Below are 9,065 nucleotides of genomic sequence, written 5' to 3' on the forward strand. Positions count from 1 at the left end.
CGGGCCCGACGCATTGGGTATGACTCCTAGGTCGGTAATGAACTCCTTCACCCAGACTGCTTCATGTGCTGCCTCCGAGGCTGCCATGTACTCCGCTTCACATGTAGATCCCGCCACAATGCTTTGCTTGCAACTGCACCAGCTTACTGCCCCACCATTCAAAATATACACGTATCCGGTTTGTGACTTAAGATCTGTGTCGAAGCTAGTGTCGACGTAACCCTTTACGACGAGCTCTTCGTCACCTCCATAAACGAGAAACATTTCCTTAGTCCTTTTCAGGTACTTCAGGATATTCTTGACCGTTGTCCAGTGTTCCTTGCCGGGATTACTTTGGTACCTACCTACCAAACTTACGGCAAGGTTTACATCAGGTCTGGTACACAGCATGGCATACATAATAGAACCTATGGCTGAGGCATAGGGGATGACACTCATCTCTTCTATATCTTCTGCCGTGGTTGGACATTGAGCTGAGCTCAATTTCACACCTTGTAACACAGGCAAGAACCCATTCTTAGACTGATCCATATTGAACTTCTTCAATATCTTATCAAGGTATGTGCTTTGTGAAAGACCTATGAGGAATCTTGATCTATCTCTATAGATCTTGATGCCTAATATATAAGCAGCTTCTCCAAGGTCCTTCATTGAAAAACTCTTATTCAAGTAGGCCTTAATGCTGTCCAAAAGCTCTATATTATTTCCCATCAAAAGTATGTCATTTACATATAATATGAGAAATGCTACAGAGCTCCCACTCACTTTCTTGTAAACGCAGGCTTCTCCATAAGTCTGCATAAACCCAAACGCTTTGATCATCTCATCAAAGCGAATGTTCCAACTCCGAGACACTTGCACCAGCCCATAAATCGAGCGTTGGAGCTTGCACACCTTGTCAGCATTCTTAGGATCGACAAAACCTTCCGACTGCATCATATACAGTTCTTCCTTAAGATAACCGTTAAGGAATGCCGTTGTGATGTCCATTTGCCATATCTCATAATCATAGTATGCGGCAATTGCTAACATGATTCGGACGGACTTCAGCTTTGCTACGGGAGAGAATGTCTCATCGTAGTCAACCCCTTAAACTTGTCGATAACCCTTAGCGACAAGCCTAGCTTTATAGATGGTCACATTACCATCCGCGTCTGTCTTCTTCTTAAAGATCCATTTATTTTCTATGGCTCGCCGATCATCGGGCAAGTCAGTCAAAGTCCATACTTTGTTTTCATACATGGATCCTATCTCGGATTTCATGGCTTCCAGTCATTTGTCGGAATCCGGGCCCGCCATCGCTTCTTCATAGTTCGAAGGTTCACCGTTGTCTAACAACATGATTTCCAAGACAGGGTTGTCGTACCACTCTGGTGCGGAACGTGTCCTTGTGGACCTTCGAAGTTCAGTAGGAGCTTGATCAGAAGTATCTTGATCATCATCATTAACTTCCTCTCTAATTGGTGCAGGCACCACAGGAACATTTTCCTGAGTTGAGCCACTTTTCGATTCAAGAGGTAATACTTCATCAAGTTCTACTTTCCTCCCACTTACTTCTTTCGAGAGAAACTCCTTCTCTAGAAAGGATCAATTCTTGGCAACAAAGATCTTGCCTTCGGATCTGAGGTAGAAGGTATACCCAATAGTTTCTTTAGGGTATCCTATGAAGACGCATTTTTCCGACTTGGGTTCGAGCTTTTCAGGTTGAAGTTTCTTGACATAAGCATCGCATCCCCAAACTTTTAGAAACGACAGCTTAGGCTTCTTCCCAAACCATAATTCATACGGTGTCGTCTCAACGGATTTCGACGGAGCCCTATTTAAAGTGAATGCAGCAGTCTCTAAAGCATAGCCCAAAATGACAGCAGTAAATCGGTAAGAGACATCATAGATCGCACCATATCTAATAGAGTGCGATTACGACGTTCGGACACACCATTACGCTGAGGTGTTCCAGGCGGCGTGAGTTGTGAAACTATTCCACATTTTCTTAAGTGTGTACCAAATTCGTGACTCAAGTATTCTCCTCCACGATCTGATTGCAAAAACTTGATTTTTCTGTCACGTTGATTCTCAACCTCACTCTGAAATTCCTTGAACTTTTCAAAGGTTTCAGACTTGTGTTTCATTAAGTAGATATACCCATATCTACTCAAGTCATCAGTGAGGGTGAGAACATAATGATAGCCACCACGAGCCTCAACACTCATTGGACCGCACACATCAGTATGTATGATTTCCAATAGGTTGGTTGCTTGCTCCATTGTTCCTGAGAACGGAGTCTTGGTCATCTTACCCATGAGGCATGGTTCGCACGTGTCAAATGATTCGTAATCAAGAGACTCTAAAAGTCCATCTGCATGGAGCTTCTTCATGCGTTTGACACCTATGTGACCAAGGCGGCAGTGCCACAAGTATGTGGGACTATCATTATCAACCTTACATCTTTTGGTATTCACACTATGAATATGTGTAGCAATACGCTCGAGATTCATTATGAATAAACCATTCACCATAGGAGCATGACCATAAAACATATCTCTCATATAAATAGAACAACCATTATTCTCGGATTTAAATGAGTAGCCATCTCATATTAAACGAGATCCTGATACAATGTTCATGCTCAAACTTGGCACTAAATAACAATTATTGAGGTTCAAAACTAATCCCGTAGGTAAATGTATAGGTACCGTGCCGACGGCAATCACATCGACCTTGGAACCATTCCCGACGTGCATCGTCACCTCGTCCTTCGCCAGTCTCCGCTTATTCCGCAGCTCCTGCTTTGAGTTACAAATGTGAGCAACCGCACCAGTATCAAATACCCAGGAGCTACTACGAGTACTGGTAAGGTACACATCAATTACATGTATATCACATATACCTTTCGTTTTGTCGGCCTTCTTGTCCGCTAAGTATTTGGGGCAGTTCCGCTTCCAGTGACCACTTCCCTTGCAATAAAAACACTCAGTCTCGAGCTTGGGTCCATTATTTGGCTTCTTCCCGGCAGCTTGCTTACCGGGCGCGGCAACTCCCTTGCCGTCCTTCTTGAAGTTCTTCTTACCCTTGCCTTTCTTGAACTTAGCGGTTTTATTCACCATCAACACTTGATGGTCCTTTTTGACTTCTACCTCTGCTGATTTCAGCATTGCAAATACTTCAGGAATGGTCTTTTCCATCCCCTGCATATTGAAGTTCATCACAAAGCTCTTGTAGCTTGGTGGAAGCGACTGGAGGATTCTGTCAATGACCGCGTCATCCGGGAGATTAACTCCCAGCTGAGTTAAGCGGTTATGTAATCCAGACATAGTGAGTATGTGCTCACTGACAGAACTATTTTCCTCCATCTTACAACTGAAGAACTTGTCGGAGACTTCATATCTCTCGACCCGGGCATGAGCTTGGAAAACCATTTTCAGCTCTTCGAACATCTCATATGCTCCGTGTCGCTCAAAACGCTTTCGGAGCCCCGGTTCTAAGCTGTAAAGCATGCCGCACTGAACGAGGGAGTAATCATCAGCACGTGTCTGCCAAGCGTTCATAACGTCTTGGTTCTGTGGGACGGGTGCGTCACCTAGCGGTGCTAGTAGGACATAATCTTTCTTGGCAGCTATGAGGATGATCCTCAGGTTCCGGACCCAGTCCGTATAGTTGCTGCCATCATCTTTCAGCTTGGTTTTCTCTATGAACGCGTTGAAGTTGAGGACAACGTTGGCCATTTGATCTACAAGACATATTGTAAAGATTTTAGACTAAGTTCATGATAATTAAGTTCATCTAATCAAATTATATAATGAACTCCCACTCAGATAGACATCCCTCCAGTCATCTAAGTATAACATGATCCGAGTTAACTAGGTCGTGTCCGATCATCACGTGAGACGGACAAGTCAACATCCATCTTCATGTTGATCGTATCTTCTATACGACTCATGCTCGACCTTTCAGTCTTCTGTGTTCCGAGGCCATGTCTGTACGTGCTAGGCTCGTCAAGTCAACCTAAGTGTTTGCATGTGTAAATCTGTCTTACACCTGTTGTATGTGAACGTTGGAATCTATCACACCCGATCATCACGTGGTGCTTCGAAACAACGAACTGTCGCAACGGTGCATAGTTAGGGGGAACACTTTCTTGAAATTATTATGAGGGGTCATTTCATTTACTACCGCCGTTCTAAGTAAACAAGATGCAAAAACATGATAAACATCACATGCAATCAAATAATAATAGTGACATGATATGGCCAATATCACATAGCTCCTTTGATCTCCATCTTGGGGCTCCATGATCATCTTGTCACCGGCATGACACCATGATCTCCATCATCATGATCTCCATCATCGTGTCTCCATGAAGTTGCTCGCCAACTATTACTTCTACTACTAAGGCTAACACGTTTAGCAATAAAGTAAAGTAATTTACATGGCGTTTCTCAATGACACGCAGGTCATACAAAAAATAAAGACAACTCCTATGGCTCCTGCCGGTTGTCATACTCATCGACATGCAAGTCGTGATTCCTATTACAAGAACATGATCTCATACATCACATATATATCATTCATCATTCATCACAACTTTGGCCATATCACATCACAAACCACTTGCTGCAAAAACAAGTTAGACGTCCTCTAATTGTTGTTGCAAGTTTTACGTGGCTGCAAAAGGGTTCTAGCAAGAACGTTTTCCTGCCTACATAATAGCCACAACGTGATTTGTCAACTTCTATTTACCCTTCATAAGGACCCTTTTCATCGAATCCGCTCCAACTAAAGTGGGAGAGACAGACACCCGCTAGCCACCTTATGCAACTAGTGCATGTCAGTCGGTAGAACCAGTCTCACGTAAGCATACGTGTAAGGTCGGTCCGGGCCACTTCATCCCACAATACCGCTGAAGCAAGATAAGACTAGTAGCGGCAAGAAAGTTGACAACATCTACGCCCACAACAAATTGTGTTCTACTCGTGCAAGGAGAACTACGCATAGACCTAGCTCATGATGCCACTGTTGGGGAACGTTGCAGAAAACAAAAAATTTCCTACGGTTTCACCAAGATCCATCTATGAGTTCATCTAGCAACGAGTGATTGGATTGCATCTACATACCTTTGTAGATCACGCGCGGAAGCGTTCAAAGAACGGGGATGAGGAAGACGTACTCGACGTGATCCAAATCACCGGAGATCCTAGCGCCGAACGGACGGCACCTCCGTGTTCAACACACGTACGGTCAGCGTGACGTATCCTCCTTCTTGATCCAGCAAGGGGGGAGGAGAGGTTGATGAAGATCCAGCAGCACGACGGCGTGCTGGTGGATGCAGGGCGTCACCGCAGCAGGGCTTCGCCGTTATACTGCGAGAGGGAGAGGTGTAGCAGGGGAGAGGGAGGCGCCAAGACTCAATGTGTAGCTGCCCCTCCCCCCCCCTTTATATAGGCCCCCTAGGGGGGTGCGCTGGCCCTAGGAGATGGGATCTCCTAGGGGGGCGGCGGCCAAGGGGTGGAGTGCCCCCCAAGCGAGGTGGGGCGCCCCCCCCCCCCACCCCTAGGGTTCCAACCCTAGGCGCATGGGGTGGGCCAAGGGGGGAGCACCAGCCCACTATGGGCTGGTTTCCCTCCCCACTTTGGCCCATGGGGCCCTCCGGGATGGGTGGCCCCACCCGGTGGACCCCCGGGACCCTTCCGGTCGTCCTGGTACAATACCGGTGACCCCCGAAACTCTCCCGATGGCCGAAACTGCACTTCCTATATATAATTCTTCACCTCCGGACCATTCCGGAACTCCTCGTGACATCCAGGATCTCATCCGAGACTCCGAACAACTTTCGGGTTACTGCATATTCATATCTCTACAACCCTAGCGTCACCGAACCTTAAGTGTGTAGACCCTACGGGTTCGGGAGACATGTAGACATGACCGAGACGGCTCTCCGGTCAATAACCAACAGTGGGATCTGGATACCCATGTTGGCTCCCACATGCTCCTCGATGATCTCATCGGATGAACCACGATGTCGAGGATTCAAGCAACCCCGTATACAATTCCCTTTGTTAGTCGGTACATTACTTGCCCGAGATTCGATCGTCGGTATCCCAATACCTCGTTCAATCTCGTTACCGGCAAGTCACTTTACTCGTACCGTAATGCATGATCCCGTGACCAGACACTTGGTCACTTTGAGCTCATTATGATGATGCATTACCGAGTGGGCCCAGAGATACCTCTCCGTCATACGGAATGACAAATCCCAGTCTTGATCCGTGTCAACCCAACAGACACTTTCGGAGATACCCGTAGTATACCTTTATAGTCACCCAATTACGTTGTGACGTTTGGTATACCCAGAGCACTCCTACGGTATCCGGGAGTTACACGATTTCATTGTCTAAGAAAAAGATACTTGACATTGTAAAAACTCTAGCAAACGAACTATACGATCTTGTGCTATGTTTAGGATTGGGTCTTGTCCATCACATCATTCTCCTAATGATGTGATCCCATTATCAATGACATCCCCATGTCCATAGCCAGGAAACCATGACTATCTGTTGATCAACGAGCTAGTCAACTAGAGGCTCACTAGGGACACATTGTGGTCTATGTATTCACACATGTATTACGATTTCCGAATAATACAATTAAAGCATGAACAATAGACAATTATCATGAACAAGGAAATATAATAATTATTTTATTATTGCCTCTAGGGCATATTTCCAACATGTAGTACTAATGGTATCGTACTCCCTCCATTCACCATCTCACATGCTTAGTTTTTTCATTTGATAAGAGGCAAACCATGTGGGTCCTACCTTAGAGGAAAGGCTCTATACACTGGAGATGCTCTGTACTTTTGATGTGTCCTGTCAACTCACGGAACAAGGAGAAGCTTGCTTATTACGCGGTCTCCCCCGCCGACGGGCGCGGTTGCTCGCAGGACGAGGAGAAAATTTTACTAATCCCTCTGTTTACTCCTCGTCCCTACCTTTGTTAGTGAGATTATCAGATTGTTTAAAATATTTCTTTCAGTAGTAGGAGTAGTACAGTGGTACATAGGAGTAGTACTCCTACTACAGCAATTTCCTTGGAGTTCGTGGTGCAGCAAGCTACCCTAGGCTATGTTACTACTCCCTCCTTTTCGGTTTATGGCTCAATTTCAAAATCTCTCCAACCAAGGTAGATGGTGAATGGTGGAATTAATTTCGTAGTTTGCACAAGTAATTAGTACGCTCATTTTTCTCAAGAAGTTATGTTTATCGATGCATTAATTACAATGAATGCATGCATGGCCACTAAATTTCCATGAACTTCTGCATGCATTGGTGAGTTTTCTGTTGACACTACTTGCATCGGGTGATTTAACGCACCTCGAAATCCAAACATGTGATGGTACTACTACTAGTAGAATTGAGACTTATAAAACAGAAAAACGATTTTTTTAGATGAGCCCTATAAACCTGAAAGGTGGGAGTAGTAAGTAGTACTACCTCCATAGTGGTATGTACTCCGTAAAATCAAATTTTCCCAAAACTAAGTCACTCAACCTTTATTTGCTTGTTTCCCTTCTTGCCTCGTTGCCTCGAATAGACTATGCCAAACTCCCGTGCCTGCCGCACAGGAAAAGACCTGCCCTCGTCTTTTTAGTCCGGGTTTCTATCGATGGATCGTGCGAAGAAGCAAAAACCAAGTCGTGTCTTGTACTCCTCCATCGACGCTCGCTTAATTATGTATTTCCTCTCGCCAACATGTGGGACTTATAGCAACCAGGTCGACGTGTCATGCACCAAATAATAGTGCAGAACAGCAGGGGGATGCACCCCAGTCGTAGCGCCCCAGTAGTAGTAATGACACGTCGGACCGCATGACAGGCCATGCTCCCCCGCCCACTGCTCGGTAAAATAACCTCATTTTTACTACTTCCTCCGTATCGGTTACATGGCATGCATGTCGTTCTAGGTTGAGAATTTAACTAGCTATATATGTGATGAACAGTATATGTTTAGAAACTACATCCACTTAAGAATCCAATGCTATACTTTTTGTGACATAGTAACTCATATTTAGTTAGTCAAATGGATGACCTAGAACTATTGTACGCCCTATAAACCGAGACGGAGGGATTAGTATCTTTTTAGATCAATATAGTCAGGATTCACCAAGGAGCAAAACCATGTGGTAGGCTGCTCCTATCGTGTTGGCGTAGCAACTCAAGCAAGGTCAGTCCGCACACGAAATGGAAACACACTTACATGACCCCTTTGGCCGACATGTGGCTCATCCACTGTCTTGTTCCACGTGCCATGCACCAAATTATAGTTCGGAGCAGCAGTTGGACATGCAGGCACCCCGGTCGTAGCACCGTAGTAGTAGTAAATGAGCGATGAGGGGTCAAATCACAAAGCCCCACCTTTCCCGCATTAAGCTGGACGGACGAAGCAACCATCATTTCACTCTAGGGCACAAGATCATAAAGAAAAGAGAAAACCAATGATGCGTGTGGAAGCTACCTAAGGGCACCCTAGGGTAGGAGCCTCCACTACAAATCCTTTTTTGAAAGAGTCTCCACTACAAATATGCTTCTCCCTCGTCCTCTTGAACAAAACTGATGATGCATGCGGCGGTAGGGTTTGTAGGAGTACTACGGCGTGCGGGGCCACGTCGTAGTAAATGGGAGAGGGATTGAGTTCAAGTTGACACCTTAATATGTGTGGGCTTCTTGGTTTTACGGGAACGAGGCAACATTTTGGGTTCGAGGACCAGTGGAGATATACATACAAAAAATTATGGACGTAGGTTCGACCAAAAGGCAATGATGTGTGGGCCCTGCATTTTGATATACCCGCGGCCGCATGAAATTTGCTACTCTACTCAAAATAATGCATAAAAGTTCCTCCAAAAACATCTATAACTAATGGGAAGTGAATGTTTTCTTAAAATGAAAATGTAATACTCCCTCTGTCTAGGTGTATAAGTCATCGTAGGTTTTTTTGCTAGTTAATAGCATTGCATGCAATGAATTAACCACTGCATGTCATGTTTGAAAGTCTTAAGCCATTGAAAGC

This window comes from Triticum aestivum, chromosome 3A (genome assembly GCF_018294505.1).
Source record: "Triticum aestivum cultivar Chinese Spring chromosome 3A, IWGSC CS RefSeq v2.1, whole genome shotgun sequence".
NCBI lineage: Eukaryota > Viridiplantae > Streptophyta > Magnoliopsida > Poales > Poaceae > Triticum > Triticum aestivum.